The following is a 21,413-nucleotide window of genomic DNA, read 5'->3' on the forward strand; positions in this document are numbered from 1 at the left end:
AAGTCACATGCATCTGTCCTCACCTCCACCCAGCCCTTCATTCTGTCTCTGGGAGACATACACTGCCCACCCTGTCCTCACTCCTCAAGGCCATCTGGTCACCCTCTCTGAGCTTTCCAGGCTGCCTGAACTGGGACCTCTGCACATGGCCATTGTGCCTCAAACTCCCCCAGCCTACTAGTCTCATTGCTTCCCATCCCACCAGCACCCCATCTCATCTACGTCCCCTCTCAGCTGTCCATGGTCTGTGTCTCGCCAGGGAGCTGCACACATACTGTCCCTGCGAGACCTTTGCAATTACAGAAAATACACCACGCGACTTCACGGAGAGTCAAATTTACCTTAATTTGGGGGATATGCAATGCCACTAATTTTAAATAAAAAAAATATATATATATATATATATATACACACACACACACATATATATATATGTATATATATACACACACACACACACATACACATACACCTACCCACATGAGTATATATAGAATACACTGATTCAGACTATTTTTTAAAGTAAAAAAAGATTGAAGTAATGTCATGCTTATAGTTTCCAGTTTGGGCTGTGCACCCCAATTCTTAGAGTGGACATTTACTCTGCTGTGCTGGGGCAGGGGAGCTTCAGACATACAAGGTATGGCGTGCTTCTTCTTGAAAATTAACACCAAAAATCAAAAAAGTAATGTCCTACCTATGAGGGAACCCCCCCAACTCACCGTCACCTCTAAGGCTACCCTGCCTTGTGGCTCACTCTCCCGTGTGTGAGCCGCTTGGACATACTTCCTCTTTTCTGCCCCTAATGTCTGACAAATGCTAGTGATCCTTCGTCACCTTATAGCTCTAGGATTTGCCCATTTATTTTTCACTCCCCAAACTGCCCAAGTTCAGGCCCTCAGAATCTCACTGTATTAGTCTGTTTCCACACTGCTGATAAAGACATACCTCTGACTGGGCAAGTTACAAATTAAAGAGGTTTATTGGACTAGGGGCAGCTGCAGGGGTGGTTATCGGGAAGGGGAGGCTGCAGCTTGACTCCCAGGCTGGATGGTCCACACTCAGGCTCAGGGGGCCCCTGAGCTGCGGGAGCAAGCGGGAGCTGGTGGGGAGAAGGCATAGGTCTGCAGGCTGAGAGCCTTCAGTTCTCCTCTGATCCCACAATGTCAGAGCTGGGCCTGGGCTGTAGATCCTTTGGAAGCATCAGCATCCTCACAGGTCATACCATCAGCCCCTGGTGCTTCCCACCCGGCAGGTGAGAAGCACCAGCCCCTCTGGTCCTTGCGCCAGTCACACCTGAGGAGGCCCTGCAGGGCTTGGCCCCTCCCTATGAGGGCATCAGGAAAGTAGAACCTCTGAGCTGGGCCTTCCCTCTAGGGTCAATGCCAGGCTAACTCAGGACTCTCCCACAGTCTCAAGCGCTGGAGTAGGGAGTATGATATGCCATCGTTATTCCAGATGTGGCTTATCACAGCCTTTGCTGAGGGCTGGCAATAAAGTCACTCCCAGCACCTCCCCTCCTTAACCATGTCTCCCTTCAACCCATACTCCCATTGATTCCACAGGGAAGCAGCTGAGAAAGCTGGGCACTGCTCCTGACCGTGCAGGCCCCTATCAGCAGAGAACAGGCAGGATAGGGAATAAGGATGTAGGGACTCTTGCTAAGCACCGGGAGCCCTCTGCAGACAGTGCTGCTGTCACTCTGCACAGCTCCCACATGGCAGTGCTTTCCTGCCGCTTTACATGTAGGTAAGTGGAGGCCCAGGGAGTTGCCCAGACTTCTCTGGGACCTGCTGTTTGGGAGCAGTTGGAGTTTGAAAGCAGCTCTGTTTTGTTCCATATATCTGTTCTTCCTATTGCTTTAAGCATCTGCGTGACATCGTCCTTCTAAAATTCTACGTGTCCCAGGACACAGCAGCTCCTCTTTCTTTCTCCAGACCCTGCTGTGGGCCACACATTAGGCTGGGTGGCAATCTTAAGTGGGACAACAGTATGTTGTGTTTATAGGGTAAAGCACAGTAATGCAGAGATGGCACACAGCACTGGCATACATGCATATAACACATGAACATGCACACACATGCATACACATATGCACACACACATACATGCACACCCACACACACAGACATGCACACACACACTCACAAACCCGACTGCTTGATTGACAGAGTGGCCACTGGTTCTGAGGTCAGAGATGTTAGTATGTTTGTCCTAATCAATCAATTTGCAAAAATCCCAGGCTTTCTGACCAAATGTGGCAGTAAGACCAGGTCTCACCAAATTTTTACTGGATTCCACTTATTAAGATCCAGAATGGTTTCTACAAAGAGTCATGATTAAGATGTCAGCCTTCTCTGTCCATGTTCTGGTTCTTTCCAGCCACATAGAAGCCAGTGTGTTCCATTGCTGTGACCATGATTTTGGAGAATATTGAACACATTCCTGAGCCGCATCCCCATGGGTGAATGTATGGCACGCATTTGGGCCACCCCAATGGAACACAATTGCCGCCCTCAACTCCAGCCAAGGCAGGCTCCACCCACCCTGCCGCGCGGTTTGAAATTGCATTCCCAAAGCTATCACCCTCTTGTGGTTGTCAGGACATGTGGCGGCTGCCCTTGACTTCCACCTGGGATTTCTCAGAGGTCACCATTGTGAGGGGCCATCAGGGCTGCGGTTCCTCTCTCTAGCCGCGCTTCTCCCAAGCCCTGGGATTTGAGCCTTGTGTCCTCAGTCCCCTTTTTGTCCTGCCTTGGCAAAGTCCTCTTCTCACAGAGATCTTTTGATTTCAACAAAGTGGACGCTCAGATTCTTCTCTCTCCACTTTTCAGTTGCCAATTCCCAAGCCAGCTCTTACCTCATTTGAATAACAGTGTCCTTGGAACCTCTACTTACTCCCTCAGCACTTCCTTCCTCAGGCAGTGTCTCAACTGCAGGGTGGCACCCTCTGGCCTTCAACTTCTGTCCCAAGTCCACCCCTCTTCCTGGGAGGTGCACAAAAGCTGTACAAACTTCAAATAAGAAATTATTATATTTGGTAGGGATCTTATTGACAATCTAAACAACTCTTCCTTTTTTACTGGCAAAACTGGGTTCAGGAGAGATGAAATGATCAGTCCAACGCTGCAGGCATCTGGTCACTCAACTGGGAACAGGACAAAAGTGTCTCGGTACCCCACGCTCTCCTTCTCATGTCCTGTTTTTGGGTTCCAGTTGCATTTAGAGCACTCATTCCTGCCTTTTTATTTTCAAATCTTGCTGGCCTACATGTACATATTTCTGTCCTGCTTTGTTCCAAAAAACTTTTGATGCAGCTTGTGCAACTATAATACAATAAAATACCAGTATGTAGATGGATGTTTTAAGTCGATATTTGAGAAAATACAGATAATATGGTATGATAAAACCAGAGGGAGAGTTTGTTATAGGAATTTATTCCATAAGGTGTTACTTGCTTAGTGAAGTTGAATTGCATATTAAAGCATGGGCTTCCTGGCAACCAAAGCAAAAAGGGAAAGCCTACAATTGAAGATTCACATTGTCCATAAAAGAAAAATCAATTACTCAGAAGTAAGCTTTTCCTGGTCACATTTTACCTTATTTCCGACTCTTTTTCTTTTGTCTGAGGACATACATGTCATGTCTATCATTCAACAAAAGGTGTGTTTATTTTCCTCCCATTCATTCCATCCAGGCTGCTGAACTATTCCCTGGCATTCTTCCAAACCAAGGCCAATCTCCGTGGAACAATGACTGGCAGCTCTTCTTTGGTAACATGGCCTCCTGAACTTTCCTTGCTATTCTCCCTCCTTGTTTCTGCCCAGGGTTGTGTTCCTTCCTCAGAGACTGGCCAAGGGTGAACTGAGGGATGGCAGCTGCCACGTGACATGTTTGCCATGGTGCATTTACATTTGCCTGGTGCCTGAGCAGCTGGACACGCAGGCAAGAAACTCCCATTGCTTGTGTTCATATGCCGCTCCCTGCTCCCTGGCAGCTGGAGAGGAAGACAAGGCAGGGAATCGGGGTCTCCTGTCATATCCACCTCCTGCCGCCATCACCATCTGCACACAAGGCTGCAGGGAAGCCCTGTCTCCCTGCCCGTCACCAGGAGCCAAGGAAAAACACTCCAGGTGTAAGTGGCAGCTCGGGGACCTCAAGGCAGGGTGCATCCTGTCCCCAGCAGAAACCAGCTGTTTCTTTACAGCTTTTATACAGCATCTATTTTCATTATCTTTCTATCTCTTTGCCTCTTTATTATCCATCCATCCATTCATCCATCCTTTGCATGTTTCAATAAAGTATTTGAAGTGACATGGAATTTCAGATAACACAAAAGGATAGAGTAAGGCAGTCAGGGCCAAGCCTGCTTGCCTGGCACCAGGGGCCTAGTGGGTAGGATGACAGAGCCTTTGTGGTAAATTGAGTGCCATTACCCTCTAATGATGAGAAGCTACTGTTCTTCCTCTAACGACTTCAACTTTGAACTTCTTTTTCTCTTGGGCATCTTGTGGATTGACAAGCCGTCTCTTAGGACTATCCGTGTTCCTATTAACATTCTCAGACAGCACATGCCAGATGATTGTCCAATAATAGTACAACATTTGTGTAATGCTTTACAACAGTAACTAATTGATTCTCAGGAGGAGAGGATTCCTACTGTGCTTAGGGATTTTGGTGTTCTGTTTTGTTTTCAGACTTCTGCCGAGGTCTCTCGGAAGAGCTGGAAGACTTCAAAGGTCAAATATCGCAGGCCACAGCTCTGCCTTTTTCTCAGACCTTCCCATAGCTTGATCAAGGATGGAGTGGGTGGCAGTAATGTTTGAGAAAGACAGGTGCAAGGGTGGAGAGAGAGACCTAGTACCAGGGAAAGAACACAGAGCTAGAGGTAGGCTTAGACGTGAATCCTTGCTCAGCAACTGGCTTGCTGGGCAATCACAGTTTGGCCCCTTTGCCTCTCTGGGCGTCTGTTTCACCAGCTCTGAAAGATGGCATTGAATTAAGTGAATCCCAGACGTTTCTCTAAGGTAAGCATTGGGAGTCTGTGCACTTCCTAACAAAGGCCTTTCCTGAAGGAACAGTGCATAGTGCCCAGCTTGCAAATCTCAGAATTCTGTCTCATTTCCTCTCTGCCTCACACTCCTTTATAGCTTGTTACAAAAGCTGAAAGGACAAAAATGAAGATAGTGAAACACGGTGCAAAGAGTGAATCAGTCACTACACCCCTCACTCCATACACAGTAAATTATCACCAGCTGTTGCCCAATTAAATGCAACAACCTGGCAGTGCACCAGCAGTTCACAGGAGAGTCCAGGGCACACTATGTGCCCAGCTGAGCCACTTGCATGAAAACCCAGAGGATTTCAACATAAAAAACACATTTTTCCATAAACCACATTTATGTTTTCACTAGAAGTGTTCCAACACAAAGACTTAGTGGACAGAAGTGGACTCTGTGAGCAAATTTTGCTCTGGGTTTTTGTGCACACTCTGCCTTTAGCTTCATGTAGAAGGGAGTCTGCAAGGAGAACTTCTCATTACAAGCGCAGGAAGATTATCTAAAACTCTTAGTGATGCCCTGTAAGATGAGCAGATAAATGCAGCGTCATGAGTAGGTGCACTCTTGCATTTAACTTAACTCATCATACATTTATTGTGCATCCTCCGGTGCCAGACATTTTTCCAAGTTTCAGAAGATGAAGATCAGTAAGACAGGGTTCCTGCTCTGAGGAAACTCAAAGTCCAGTGCAATTGACAGGTGTGAAAATTATAAGACAATGTTACAATGTTGTAAGGGTGGTATTAGGATCTTGTATCAAAAAAGCAAGCATTAAGATGCTCAAGGGAGTCAGAGGAAGCTTCTAGAAGGAGCTGTGTTAGAGCTAGGACAAAGGCATGGCTAGCTCCTAAATTTAATATACCTTATTATTTTCCTATAATGTAGGGCTTGTTTAAGAAATGGTTTTCTATCAGCATGGATGTGGTGAAAAGGGAACACTTTTACACTGCTGGTGGGAATGTAAACTAGTATAAATGCTATGAAAAACAGTGTGGAGATTCCTTAAAGAACTAAAAGTAGATCTACTGTTTGATCCAGCAATCCCATTACTGGGTATCTATCCAGAGAAAAAGAAGTCATTATACGAAAAAGCCACATGCATGTTTATAGCAACACAATTCACAATTGCAAAAATATGGAACCAGCCCAATTGCCCATCAATCAATGAGCGGATAAAGAAATTGTATGATATATATATATATATATATATATACACACACACACATATATATATACACACACACACACACATATACACACACATATACATATACATACATATATATCACAATATGTATATATGCATATATATGCATATAACAATTTCTTTGTGTGTGTGTGTATATATATGTATATATATATACATACATGCATATATATACGTACATATATAAAGAAATACATACATATACATACACACACCATGGAATACTACTCAACCATATATACACACACACACACATACACACATAGATGTAATACATATATACACATATACATGCATATATATGTGTATATACATACACATATACATATATCACAATATGTATATATGTATATGTATATATATCACAATTTATATGTTCATGTGTGTGTATATATTTGTGTATGTATATGTATATTTATTTGTATGTGTGTGTATGTGCATATGTGTGTATGTATATGTATGTGTGTGTGTGTGTGTCTATATCTCACACAATTTACTGTCAGTCTTGACTTGAAGAGAGCAGCCACATTGAGCTTTCCTGTGAAACTGATGCGCTATTCAATAGAACACTCCTTCTTGCTTTGGAAAACAGCCTCCGGGCCCTCCTGTGATGCTTCATTGGCTGGCATTCCACTCCTCCCTGTTAAAATCAAGTGGTCTTCCATAGCACATTCACTCCAGCAACCCCACTTATCTGAGACTTTTGATTTCTTTCTTCATGTCTGAGATGCTCTGGGATTTCTGCCTTACTTAGAATGGGCTGGTGCTTTCTCCTGCTTCCCAGTGCCTCCGTAGTGTGCTAGCATCCTCCCCCATGTCCCTGGCCTGCATGCTCAACCCTTGGTCACAGGAGAGCTTGCCCTTGTCCTCCTATGTCTCACCTTCACCTTGATGCCAGGCCTTCAGGCTCCACTCTCCCAGTTCCTGCTGATAGGTGTTGGTAAGGTCCTGTAGCTCTTTTTGGGGACAGTCCTTCTCCTTCCTGAGCAGGCCCAACATGTTCCCAGCCATGTTGTGCTGACACTTAAGTGTTGACCTGGTAGCTAGGACAGCTGGTGGGATAGGTCTTAAGCAGAAGTGAGGGCCAGGGAGGAAGTAGCTCTGTCTCTCGTTCTCTTGTGAGGCAGTGGTCACCGGGTCTTAGCAGGGAGGAGTGGGTTACTTCTGCTCACCCAGAGGTTTGGGCAGATGAAGGGTGCTGAAATTTTCAAAAGCATGGATGTCCATGCTCCAGCCCCAAATCTCAGCACCCAGCTCCCCAAAGAGGGATCTAACCCTGGTGTGGTAGTAGCTTTGCTCAAGTTGAGATTCTACTTCTGCTGGAGCTCTGCTTCACTGGCAATGAACTTCTGGACCTAAATCTCAAACTTTCTGCCCCAAAGTGTCAGTAACATTCAGCAATGGTCACTGGAGTCTCATGTTCTCAAAATTATCTTATCTCTTGAATTTCTCAAATGTGTGGGGTGTCACGCCCTGTGCGTGCCCTGCAGTGTGTCCCTTCCTAGTTCGTGACTGTGAAACTGACAAGCGGTGCAGCATGCTGTGCCTCTTCATGCTTCTGTCCCTGGCTCCCAGTGATGGGGTCTTCACTGCCTGTCAGCCAGAAGGCTGCCCAGTTCTGGAATTCTGTTTTAGAGTCAAATTCCTAAGACCAGGCCTGGCACCAGCTGTGCTAAGTCAGGCTCCTCAGGCAGCAGATTCAGATAGAAATCTGAGTCAGGAAGTGGATGGTGGTATGCCTCTGTGGAGGACTGAAATAAGGACAATTGAACAAATGAAAGAGTTTAACTGAAATGTAGTTAATGCAAAGGCCTCACAAATCCCAGAGGGAGCGCTGGACTCAGTGTTGTCCTGCCTGGAGGCCAGGAAGCCAGGCCTTTCCACTCCCTGCCCTGGCCCGTCACAGGATGGAGGCTGTCCCTGTGAAGGGGAAGGGTCTCTTGCAGAGGCAGCTGCGTGGCATTGCAGGCAATTGGGATAATTCCTGGAGAATAATTTAGCCCTGCGCTGTCAGTGTTGGTGGAGATCCTCTAGGGAGGAACCAGTTTGTGACTGGTTTCGTAGTTTGAGGAGCTTGGGTTGTTTGAGGCCAGGTTCAGAAGAGTTTTTATGGACTAATTTGTTTTTAAACTGGTAACGGCATTTGATCTGCATGGACCAGGAGGTTCCACATTCCAGAGATTCTGCTAGAGAGATGTACACCAAACAGGTTGAGACTTTAAATAAAAAAGAGTCTCTCTGTTCTCCCTCATATATTCACTATTCTTGTGAATGATCAGTACAAAAAAAGTGGGCATTGAATTTCCATTGAAGAGAAATGAAGCTCATATCCAAGAATATCATCCAAGAATATTGTTATGGGGAATTTGAAAAATCAGAGAAGCTTCCCAAAGAAATTCAGAGTCTTGAGGTCTGAAAAAGGTGGCCAAGGCAGTGGAAGATGGGCAAGTGTACCAAGCAGTTCTCCTGTATCTCACGGGCGGCGATTTCAGAAACATTGTTTCATGTTTGCTTACTTATAAATCAGTAAGATTGTAGAGGGTAGAAACGATTAATAACATGATGCTATGGACTGAATTGTGCCCTTCCTAATTTATATGCTGAAGCCCAAATCCCCAACGTGACAGTTTTGAGATGGTTCCTTATGAGATCATAATGGTGGGACTTGACCCCATTAGTGTCCTTATGAGAAGAGGAAGAAACAGAGATGCAGGTGCACAGACGAAAAGCCATGCGAGGACACAGTAAGATGGTGCCATATTCCAAGCCAGGGAGAGAAAACTCAGAGGAATCCAACCTTGTGGACGCCTTGATCTCAGCCTTCCAGCCTCCAGAACTGTGAGAAAGCAACATCTCTTGTTCACATCTCCAGTTCTTGGTACTTTGTTATGGAGCCCTGGCTGCCTAAGGCACTGGGCAGCTTGTGAGGCATTTCTGGCATGCCAGTGTGCCTCAGGACAGTGGTCAGAAAGCTCTCCATTATGGAAATGTCACTTAGGAGCACATGCATATACAGGAAAAGTCACAGAAACACGAGAAAAGATACAAAAACAAATGCGGAAATGATAAAAATCCAATTTAAGCCAGTGGTTACCGCTGGGAGCTTACCCCTGGAGAAGGTGCAATAGAGAGGTGAGGGAAGAATTGGTTCAAAGGGGGCTTCAGGCCAGGTGTGGTGGCTGGCTCCTGTGATCCCAGCACTTTGGGAGGCTGAGGCAGGCTGATTGCAATGTCGGGAGATTGGGACCATTCTGGCCAACATGGTGAAACCCATATCTCCTAAAAAAAAAAAAAAATCAAAAATTAGCTGGGGGTGGTGATGCGTGCCTGTGTTCCCAGCTACTTGGGAGGCTGAGGCAGAAGAATCTCTTGAACCCAGAAGGTAAAAGTTGCAGTGAGCCAAGACCACGCCACTGGACTCCAGCCTAGTGACAGAGCAAGACTCCATCTCAAAAAAAGAAAAAAAAGTGGGCTTCAACTATATTTGCAATATTTTGTTTCTTCAGATGGTTTTGGTTGCATTGTTATTGTTTATATTTTTCTTTATACCATGTTGCATGCATTTTCTCTTTCACAGAATATTAGAAAAAAGAATAGTGAAATATTTCCAAGAGACACTGATTAATAAATATTTATTCAACTTGCTTTTCATGATACTGATATAATAGACAAGAAGAAGTAATCAAACACATGCTTGGCCTTATTTTTCAATGAAACTGTGTTGCCATTGAGCAAGCCATCCTTTCTAATTCTGGTTTTGGACCCGACTTATAATTGGATTTTTGCTTTTGCAAAGTGAATGGACTTATAGCTGCAGGGCCGGCCTATTTAAGGATCGTACCTTCCAGTGTGATGTCTTTAGTCATCTGATGCACATTTAACATGAAGGTTTTGTTTCTGCCATGAGGCCAGGCATCACTAAGATTTGCTGCAGATTCCATTCAGTTGTCCTTGTGGAAGTTTTTATGTTCTATGAAGTTCAAAATAATATGAATTGCTGTGGCCTGAATGTTTGTGTCTCCCCCAAAGTCATATATTAAATCTCTGACCCCCAGAGCGATGGCATTAGGAGGTGGGCCTTTAGGGGGTTCTTGGGTTTAAATGAGGTCATAAAGGCAGAGCTCTTTTGAATGGGTTTAGTGCCCTTGTAAAAGAGGCTCAGCGAGATTGCCTACCCCTTCCACCCTATGAGATCACATGAAGAAAGTACCATCTAAGGACCCAAAAGCAGGACCTCACTAGACACTGAATCTCAAAGCACCTTGATTTCGGACTTCCCAGACCTTAGAAGTGTAGGAAATAAATTTCTATTATTTATAAGCCACTCAGTCTATGGTATTTTGTATAGCAGCTTGAATGGTCTAAGACACTAATTATACCTGACATTTGTTATTTACTTCACCAGTATCAAAATACTCCCAAAGACCTTAATATAATAAATCACTAAGTCCTACTATTATAAGACAGAGACTATTCCATCCATCAAAGTTCTAGAATCCTTAAGGCAGGGTGGGCTGTGTGGGCTGCCTGCTAGCCTGGGAAAAGCCCCAGCCTGGGGAATTAGTCATCACTCCCTAGAAGACTTGATTTCGGGAAGACTTAGAGGAAAGGGGTGCAATTAACCAAATGGCAGAGACTGTACTATATAGGATGTGTTACTTCCAAACAGCCCCCACATGGTTAGTAAAATTGTGAGACTGAAATGTCAAAGGGTATTAGATTAAAAGAAACAGGCTGAATAGAATGAATGAACACAGAACTGGGGGCAGAGGCATCGAGGTGGGGGCACTTGCAGAAATCGTGGAAACGGCATGAAGCTCTCACTCCTGATTTCAAAGCAGAGAAAGTCCCATCCAACATCTGATTCCACAAACGACAGAGGTGGGAGGGAAGTATGGCAGGTGCTGGGACTGTCCTATTGAGGGGGTGCAGAAGCAGAAGCCTTCGCACAGAGGCGAAGGAACAGATCATGATAGCAAGTGTTGATGACAGAGTTTAAGATTGAAGCTTCTCCCTCCACATCATTTCTCCTTCATAAACCAAATCCACCCACGAAACCCAGGGACCAAGCATGGCTCATAAGCATTCTCCTCCAGGGTGCACGTACCATCCTGTCACCAGCAAGGAAGGCTGATAGGAAGGAGGTGAGAGCCACAGATGAGGAGGTCATTTCAGTGGGATCACAGGGTGTAAGCGGATGGTGCTGCAAGGTAGGTTTCTGCTCCCATTTTCTGGGTGTCAGTGACATTTCCTGAGGGTTTGCATGATCTCCGACAATCAGACCTAATGACAGCCTTTGTGGTAACCTGGCCAGGCCTGACTCAGCTCCAGCCCTGTGCTTAGGCAGCAGGAAGTGATCTCATCAACTCTGTGGGAAGTTCCTACATTGTACTGGAGAAAACAGAATCCAAACACATTCTAGAGAAAAGAAAGCCCTCATAGGCAAGAATGGGAGTTTGAAACATAAGAAGTAACTAAGGCAGGAAGTAGGGAGCATTTTAAGTGGGAAATGTTATTAACTTTGATTTAGGAGCAGAGAACTTTGTGTAAAGCAAAATAAAAACAGGCAGTCACGTCAAAGTGTCTTTTGTTTTGTTCACACTTGCTATGCATGTTACTCAAAACTTATAAAATGATATAACTTTATCTCAAAAAAGGTTTTAAAACCCTTTGATTAAGGAAGGTGTAAATGCTCCTTAATAAAATAGGAAACTACCAGACCTGAATCTGATTTGTTTAAAGTCTTCTCTTCAGCTTCCTGTTTCCAAGGGGATTTTTTTCTCCCCCAGAAATATATTGCTTATTGGATGTTGTCGCTCTAATTTTGGAGGCCATATGTTCTAGGTATTCCGGGAGAGATCTGCATTTCAAATCCTGTATCCATTGTTCCCCAAAGCCATGTAAGAATCCCAAGAGAGACAGGCCCTTCCCATGGCTATGTCCTATGTCCTACGGATACCGCTCTGAGCATTTTGTGGCTGCAGACATTAGTGTTTCATAGAAACTCTTGAAGAAAATATTATTGTTATTATAGTCATATGCATTTGGAAATGAAAACCTAGAAAGAGTCTAACTTGTTCAACGTTTCTCAACCAGCATGTGCCAAAGTTCTGAAAGTCTGTTATTCTAACCAACACCCCACCTTGAGGAGCAATGATGTTCCTCTGTCTGGTTGTCACAACTCGTGTCCTTCTGTGGGTAGCAGAGTTCCAAGACATTCCCTGAGCTCTCCTTCTCTGGAGGTGCATGCCTCCCATGACCCCCTCTTTGGATTGCCCGCAGAGCCTGTGAAGATGACATTATCACTCCTGTGTTGACTCTACTGATCAGATCCTTTGAGTCAATCAAAAGATAGATCATCGATGTGTGCCTGATTTTATCAGGAGGTCCCATAAGGAGCCTTAAAATGACCCTTTCTGAAGTAGAGTGGTTGGAAAAGTAAGATGGTCTGTGGGCGGGGCCACCTGGCAAGGACCTGAGCTCAGCCTCCAGGGGCTCTGGCCACAGCTAACCTTTAGCAAGAAAGCAAATCTTGCCTTGGTCAGACTCCATCACAGGACAGATCTGGCCAATCTGACAGATTTGGCCCTGTGAGATGCTGACGAGAGTATCCAGAGAACAGGTGCCAGAGTCCTGACCCACAGAAACTGAGACGATGGGTCTGTGGTTTCTTTAAGCCACTATGTCCACAGTAATTGGTTAGACAGCAATAGAAAACTACTAAGCCTCCCTCTTTTTCATTTACCATCTTTCTTTCCTTATGTCCACAAATGTTTATTGAGCATTTATTCATGTATTAGAACATGTGCTAGGAGTTGTAGCTACAATAGCCAGCAAAGCCAGATGAGGTCTCCGGCCTCACACAGTTTATAACATCAAGAGGGAGACAGACATAAATCCAGTAACATGGATACATGAAAAGCTGCAGCTAACATGACTGAGGAGACCCCGTAGCCCACGACAGTATATAGTAGTTACCTTGGTCTAGCCAGAGAGCACAGGAAACATGTTTCTTGGGGCATTAGCAATTAAGCAAGAGCTGACAGTTGAGCAGTAATGGCCAAGGCCAAATTGAAGGGAAGGACAATGCAAGTAGAGGGAACAGCATGAACAAAATTTCTGTGGAGGCAAAATCATACAAGTGCAAAGGACAAAAAGAAGGTCCTATATGGCTGCATCCTGGTCATTGGGACAGGGGATGAGGCTGGGCTACTGCATACAAAGCCTAAACGCCAAGAAGGTGCTTTCCCTTGTAGGAAGAACAGTGATGTCTTAGTCAGCTTGGGCTGCTATAATAAATTACCATACATTGGGTGGCTTGAATGACAGACACTGATTTTTCACAATTTTGGGGGCTGGGAAGGCTAAGATCAAGGTGCTGGCAGATTCAGTGTCTGGTGAGTTTGCTTCCTGGTTTGCAGATGGCCTTGTTTTCCTTCTATCCTCATATGGTAGAGACAGTAAAGAGAAAGGAAGCAAGCTCTTTCCTGTCTCTCCTTATGAGGTCATGCATCCCACCATGAAGGCCCCACCCTCAGAACCCATCATCTCTCAAAGCACCCCCCAATATCATCCCATTGGAGCTTGGGGTTTCGACATATGAATTTGTGGAGGAGACACACGCACACACACTGTCCATAGCAAATGGAAAGCCAATTGCAGGAGAATATCAAGTAAAAGGAATGCAGAAAGGCAGGTGGAAAGCAATTAGTATAGACCTCAGGAGAACAGTGAGCCTCCACCTGAGTGATGGCACAGGGAAGGAGAGAGGCAGGTCAGGGGCAGAGAGGAGGTAGGGTGTGTGGTTTGGAAATTGATTAGATAAGTGGAGCAAGAGAGAAAAGTAGCCAGCTTTGGCTCCACTGTCCTCAGAGAATTCGGAGGAAGAGGAGGAGGAGGAGGAGGAGGAGAAGGAGGAGGGGGAGGAGGAGGAGGAGTGGAAGGAGGAGGAGGAGGAAAAGAAGGATGCAGGAGAAGAGAGAAGAGGGCAAGGGGAAGTGGGGGGAGGAGGACAGGAAAGAGTGACAGTCATTGGAAGGAAGGTGCAGAGCCTGGTTTGCCCCTCTGGGGGTGTAGGGTCCAGGATGCATTCAGGTGGACCTGCCACACACATCTACAGCCAAAGGCACAATCAGAAACATTTACTGCATAGCAGAGGCGGCTGAAATGATGGCAGTGAATGGCATCTCAGATGATGAGAAAACGGAGAAAAAAGGCCAAGGATAGAACCATCTGGACAGCCTCCATATCTTTCTCACCTCTTTGGGTGACTCAAATTTTCTCCTTCTTAAATGAAGGAAAGTGGGTAGCATGCACTTCCTTTCATTAAGTGCCTAATGAATAAAAAATGGAATCATAAATAATAAAAATTATATGTATAAACTATAAAATTTAAATAATTTGAATTTTAGAGACTATGATGTGATACAGTAAGAATTGAAGTTCTGTTGTAATGACCTTGACATTAAGACAAAGACTCAGATACATTATGACAGATTTAAATTAGGTGGTTTTATTAAGTTTAAGTCAATGACGTAGACAACTGTGGTCAGAGGACATATGACTGTCCTGCATGTATGAAATACTATTGATTTTGTTTGTTTTTAGCTGAGATTCAGTGTATTGTTAGTTTTTCATTCAAGCAAATCTGGCAGGCATAGCCTAATTTTGATCTGAAAATGAATGCATATACATTATGCACTCATCAAATTATATGAGAAAGTTTATATTTAGAAATAGAGAGTGTGTTGGCTTACACCTGTAATCCCAGAGTTTTGGGAGCCTGAGACAGGAGGATCACTTAAGGCCAGGAGTTGAAGAACCAGTCTCAGCAACATAGTGAGACCTCATCTCCACACACACACATACACACGTACAATAAATAAAAATAAAAAAATTAAATAGCAGGCACAGTGGGTCACACTTGCAGTCCCAGCTACTGAGGAGGTTGAGGTGGGAGGGTTGTTTGAGCCCAGGAGTTGGAGGCTTCAGTGCACTATGATTGTACCACTACACTCCTGGGAAATAGAGAAACGGCATGTCAAAAAAAAAAAAAAAAAAAAAGGAAGAAAGAAAGAAAAAAAGATATATCCGATTTCCATTTGGATTCAGGCAGAATGGATTCAAATCCGAGTTCTGTACGTACCATCTCTATGACTCTGTGGAAATTGTTTATTCTATGATATACTTAACTTCTTGGGCTGCTCGTGAAAAAGTAAGTGAAGTGTCTAGAAAGTAGTGGCTAACTGGTCAGCAGTAATTGTTTTCCCTGGCTGTCAGGGGTCACACTTTTTTTAATCTAAAGGGGATGATCTAGGCTCCAGTTCTGGGTCTACTTTTCCTGCAGATAAAATCCTATCCTCTCAAGAAGTAAACTAAGAAAACAGTGAAAGTGTCTATAATATTACCTAAATGTCTCCTGGGATACTGTGAATGGAGTGAGGGAGTTCATAAAAATTTCTAGCATTTCATTCATTTTCAGCTGCTGTCTCTGACATATGGAAGGCTGTAATTTCACAAGGAAGTGAAACCTTACCTCCTACCAGGTGTTAATATATTTTAAGCAAAGAGATATTACAACTCTGAAATTATTGAAAACCTATGTTCTTTCCCTGCAATTGCTTGAGGCAGATTTTAAAAGCCACATTTTGAAATCAGCCTATGATGTCATCAGAACTAGCTGCAATCGAGGTGACACAGTTGATGACTCTCTGGGTAGGGCTGGTGTGAGAGACAGCGGTAAACATTTGGGCTTAAGGAAGCTGGAGGACAGATCGATTTTTAGATTTTTATTATGCAGTTTTATACTTATTCTCTTAAAAATTGTACAACTCTCAACTCTCCAAACAAATGAACATTTCATTGCTCTGTATTCTAAAACAATTTTTTAAAACTTGCTTTCTGTCTTTTTGTCGGCTCTCCATCTCTCAAAAGGTTAAAAATCAGAAGGTAGGTTGCTTGTGTCCTCTCCATGCACCCAATTTCAGCTCATTTTGAGTGTTTAGTTTACTTAAATAGCCTTTGATTCATCTTGGAACTATTTCGACTTATTGAGAAGATATCAGGATGTATATGATTTACTGCCATAATAGCATCTTGGAGAGGTATGCTGTGTGTGTGCACACGTGTGTGTGTGTGTGAATGTGTGTTTGCCTCTCCCAAGGAGCAGCAGCAGCGCCTGGTATTCGCTCTGTTCCTATTTTTGTCTTTTGTCATCACTGCTGTAACTGAGCCCACTGTCATCTGGTAGGAATATTTACCCGCTGGATCTGACTTGGCTGGGTAGCAGTGAACACACATCTGGAGTCTAGACTTGGCGGCTCTGTGGGCAGGCTCGCAGCCCAGGGCTCCGTCAGCCCCAGGGCTCCAACACTCCGGCGCCCTGCTCTGTTGACATAGCTGGTGGGCTGCCTCATCAGTTTCAGCTGCCTGACCCCCTGCCCGCCCCCCAGCCTTCCCCATCCCTGCCATATCCCAGCTCTGTCTGTGCACTTTGGAGAGCCACCAGAGGACTCCCTCCCCTGCTTCCTTCGGTGAGTCTCTCTACTCAGGATGCTTTCCTGGAGGAGAAAGGAAGGAGGAATCCACGTTAATATGAAACCTGCAGACAATGATTCTGCTTCAGAGATGAGGGGTTGCTTTGAATTGGAGGAAAGAGCTCTGATAAACGCACTAAGGACAAGAGAGAGAAAAAAAACCTGATGGGATAAAGCAGATATATACATTGAAATATCTGATTTAGGTTTAAATCGTATACTCAGCAGTTACACCAGATGTGTGACCTGGAATGTCTTTGAAGCTCAAATTCGTTATCTATAAATTCAGGGAAGAGTGATGACTGCCTGAAGTTGTTGGGCAGGACACAAACCTGAAAAAAGATAAAAGGTCTAGTTCAATGTCTGCCTTAAAGTGGCAAATAAAAATTAGTTCCTTTTTTTCTAGTCTATGTTTTCTAGTCTAGTCTTTTACATAAATGAGAGTTATTCTTTGACCCAAGACAAGAAAAACATCCTTGAGATTTGCTAAAAATAGAGGACGCTTATGGGGAAACCTTCATGTGAGATGAGAAGTTTTTGTATAAGGTCCAACAGCAATACCTGCTTTTAGATATGAGGTAACAGAGACAGAGGTGAACCACATTCTTGTGGTGGCAACATTTCCCATATGAGATCTTGTTTTCTCTTCTCTACTTTTATAAAATGAAACTAGTGTGAGGCTTTGATAATGGATTGGTGAGTTCTGTAGAATGAGGCTGAGCCCCCATGAGTTGGGGCTCCCCTGAAATGTCAAGCTTGACATTTGAGAGATCCTTAACACACATGCGTTGGTCTGTGCTTTAACTGCAATGGGTTCTTAGTGTGTTTCCTACACAAGGAGGCTAAAACACATGTAATAGTTATTTTCATATGTGTCTCATCAGTTATATCTGCAATAAAATGATACCTAAATCAATTTCTTGCAAAAACAATTATTTGGATGACTACCCAGAAAACAAAAGTGTTTGAGAAATTCTAAGTTTCTTTTGGAAAGTCTATTTTATTATACTGAGGTTGGTAAACTATGGTCTGCAGCCCACAGACAGAAACTGTAGATCTGCATCCAAGCCTAAAATATGTACTCTCTGGCTCTTTACAGAAATGCTTGTTGATACTTGTAATTATATAAATCAATAAAATTAAAAAGTGTAGTTCTCTTTTAAAATTGGGAATACCTGTTAGTACAGTGTGACCATGGTATTTTCTGGTTTATAATCCATCCTGCATGCTCATTGACTACAGTATTCTGAGTGAGTGAGGGCTGCTGTGACAGAGTACCAGTGGACTGCCCGGTGGCTTAAGCAGCAAACATTTATTTCTCACCGTTCTGGAGGCTAAAAACTCCAAGTTCAAGGACAATTTGACTGGAGAGGGCCCTCTTCCTGGCTGCCTTCTCATGGTGTCCTCACATGGAGAAGAAGAGATCTCTGGTTTCTGTTTCTTTTCTTTTTTCTTTTTCTTAGAGCTTTGCTCTTGTTTCCCAGGTTGGAGTGCAGTGGAGTGATCTTGGCTCACTGCAACATCCACCTCCCAGGTTCAAGCAATTCTCCTGCCTCAGCCCGCAGAGTAGCTGGGATTACAGGCGCCCCCTACCACAGCCGGCTAATTTTTGTATTTTCAGTAGAGATGGCATTTCACCTTGTTGACCAGGCTGTTCTTGAACTCCTGACCTCAGGTGATCTGTCTGTCTCAGCCTCTCAAAGTGTTGGGATTACAGGCATGAGCCACCACACCTGACCTCTGTTTCTTTTGTTATAGATTCTAATCCCATCATGGAGGCTCTGCCCTCATTACCTTCTCTAACTCTGATTTCCTTCTAAGGGCCTTATCTTCATATACCATCACATTGGAGGTTAGGGCTTCCACATGTCATTTTAGGAAGGAGGGGAATACAAAAGTTCAGTCTTTAACAATTGTGTGATACATTATTTACAATGGTGTAGAAAGCCTTTCTTTTTCTGACCTTAACATAGCAACTTCATTCCATGGTACTCATTTCTACCCACCTTATGTTTCATACAAATCATGAGTACTCACAATAGTCTATGGGAACATAAATGGGGGAAGAGATAATTGTCTGAAGCCACCAGAGACATTTAAGTGAAAAAGAGTATATATGACTTGCGCTTTGAAGAATAGCAGATAAACAGGCCACGGGTGTTCTAGCCAGTCAAAGCAGCACAGCCCAGCCTGGCTAGAGGCATGAAATGCTGTGATGTGCTCCAGGAAACCAAGTCATGCCAAAGAGCAATAGATCGGACAAGTGAGGCAAAGCTGCATTCACAGATCCACTCTGCTACTGACCAGAGGAGTATCTTTGGGAAAGTACTTAGGTTCCTAAGTTTCAATATTCTCACCTGTGAAATGAGAAAATTAATAGCACCTGCCTTCTAAGGCTGCTATCCTTGTCATTACATATAATCTCTCCACCATGATCCTCCCTCATTTAAGCAAACTCAACTCAAAGAAACATAAGCTAAACAAAACACCAGCCCACACAGAACCCCATTTCCATGCTTGTTGCCTGCTGGTCAAGGCCAAACTCAAGGATGTCTCCTTGCACTTTGGAATCCTGATGATAACACTGCATAGTGCAGTTTGTCTTAAAATAATTGTACCACCTAAAGTGTCTGCAATCATGGTCAGCAAGCTCTTTGCCTGCTATTACAATACAGGCGTATGCTTGTGCCTATAACAGCGACCTAGAATCAGAGTTTTGATTTATGTTTGGTTTGGGTTTGGCTTAACCACCTATCATGTTCCAGTTTGTTGACTAGTAGCAAAAATCTAGCAGGTTAACCAGACTGTATTTCAGTTTTAGCAACATGAAAGTATATGAAAATATAATCACTTGAAGGGTGAACTTAGTCTTTATTATGCTTTAACATCATTGGCTTGTACAATCAGTTACATAAGTCGATTTCAAAAATCAGGTGCCTTCAATATGATTCTATCAATCTTTAGGATTCTATTTTAGATTTATAATATTTTAACTCTGGGGACAAATATATTATTTAATACTTAAAGTGAAAATTTCTAGCATCAAGATATGTACTAACTTCTATTTTTTTCTGCTTCATATAAGTGAAAAATTAGCCCAAATAAAGAATAAGGTACCTAGTAGACCTTCATTTTGTAGTCACCAGTTACCAGAATTAATTGGTGCATAAGTCAAAGACTGTGGGGTGAAGGACTTGGTGTGTCATCAAGCAGTCCGGAGGCCAGTTAGCGTTGTTTAGTGAGTGTGGGCATATGTGTGTGCATGCCGCGTATGTGTGTGTGTGTGTGTATGAGCATAAACCTGTGTGCACGCACGACTGTGTACATGTGTCTACATGCCTGAGCATGTGTGTATATGCATAAACATGCATAAGCCAATAGGCTTAAGCATGACATAAGCTGATGTTTGCACATGAGGAAATACCTGTGCCTTAAACAATAGGCAGCATTGGCTGGGCGCGGTGGCTCATGCGTGTAATCCCAGCACTTTGTGAGGCAGAGGAGGGCAGATCATGAGGTCTGGAGTTTGAGATCAGCCTGGCCAACATGGTGAAACCCCATTTCTACTAAAAATACACACAAAAAATTAGCTGGGCATGGTGGTACATGCCTGTAGTCCTAGCTACTTGGGAGGTTGAGGCAAGAGAATCGCTTGAACCTGGGAGGCGGAGGTTGCAGTGAGCTGAGATCACAGCACTGCACTCCAGCCTGAGTGACAGAGTGAGACTCCATCTAGAGAAAAAAAGAAATAGGCAACATTGACACCACTGAAATTTTCTCAAGGGATAGAAATTATATGGAAATCGTGTCCCTGTTGACTAAGACAGCTCCAGGGTCCCCTAATGACACTCTTGCCTTTGGATGGAGGTCTTGCTGCATTTAGCAGCGGGACGTGATTTTGAGTCATGAGCTTCTCTCCCCAGTAGCTGGGCTCCTTCTGAGCTGATGGGCATAAGCCAGAATTCTATGGAGAAGCTGGCTCACACCACGCTCTATCTGTGACAAGCTGGTTTGGCACATGAAGTGGGAACATCTTCATTGTCACCAGCAGGACCAGCGGCAGAAGCAGATTTCGCTTTTCTGTGGCATGCCCCTCCCCGTGCTGTTCTCCTCCTCCTCCTTCTCCTCCTCCTTCTTCTTCTTTCAAGGAGCCAATTTTCAGGAGCAGTTTTAGAGAAGGTCAGCACTGGAGGCGTCTTAAAGTGAGTTTACCAGGTCTCACTGTTTTATAAATGAGGGATTCAAGGGCCAGAAAAGGCCTTTCCCAACACCAGGCCACACCATCATTGCTATAGCCAGAAACAGAAACAGCATCTCCAGATTCCCATTCAGGGCTCTTTCTACCACCAAATGCTTTCTTGTCTTCTAAAGAGACTAAAAAGAAGTTCACTTTATTATTATTTTTATTATTATTATTATTTCCATAGGTTTTTGGGGGAACAGGTGGCGTTTGGTTACATAAGTTCTTTAGTGGTGATTTGTGACATTCTGGTGCACCCATCACCTGAGCAGTATACACCACACTCAATTTGTAGTCTTTTATCCCTCACCTCTTTCCCACTCTTTCCACCCGAATCCCCAAAGTCTATTGTGTCATTCTTATGCCTCTGT

At 44.0% G+C, this 21,413-nt stretch overlaps 1 long non-coding RNA gene across 1 annotated transcript in view; it reads left to right on the forward strand.

The window, feature by feature from the left end:
* Nucleotides 1–4,233, forward strand: part of LOC116562068 — a 72,172-nt gene extending 67,939 nt beyond the window's left edge. The window contains exon 4 of the long non-coding RNA XR_004273742.1: nucleotides 3,698–4,233. This is a non-coding gene — a long non-coding RNA (uncharacterized LOC116562068). The remainder of the gene's footprint in view (nucleotides 1–3,697) is intronic.
* Nucleotides 4,234–21,413: the final 17,180 nt, after the last annotated feature.

Source organism: Sapajus apella, unplaced genomic scaffold (assembly GCF_009761245.1).
Source record: "Sapajus apella isolate SASKATOON/1434 unplaced genomic scaffold, GSC_monkey_1.0 scaffold31, whole genome shotgun sequence".
Lineage (NCBI taxonomy): Eukaryota > Metazoa > Chordata > Mammalia > Primates > Cebidae > Sapajus > Sapajus apella.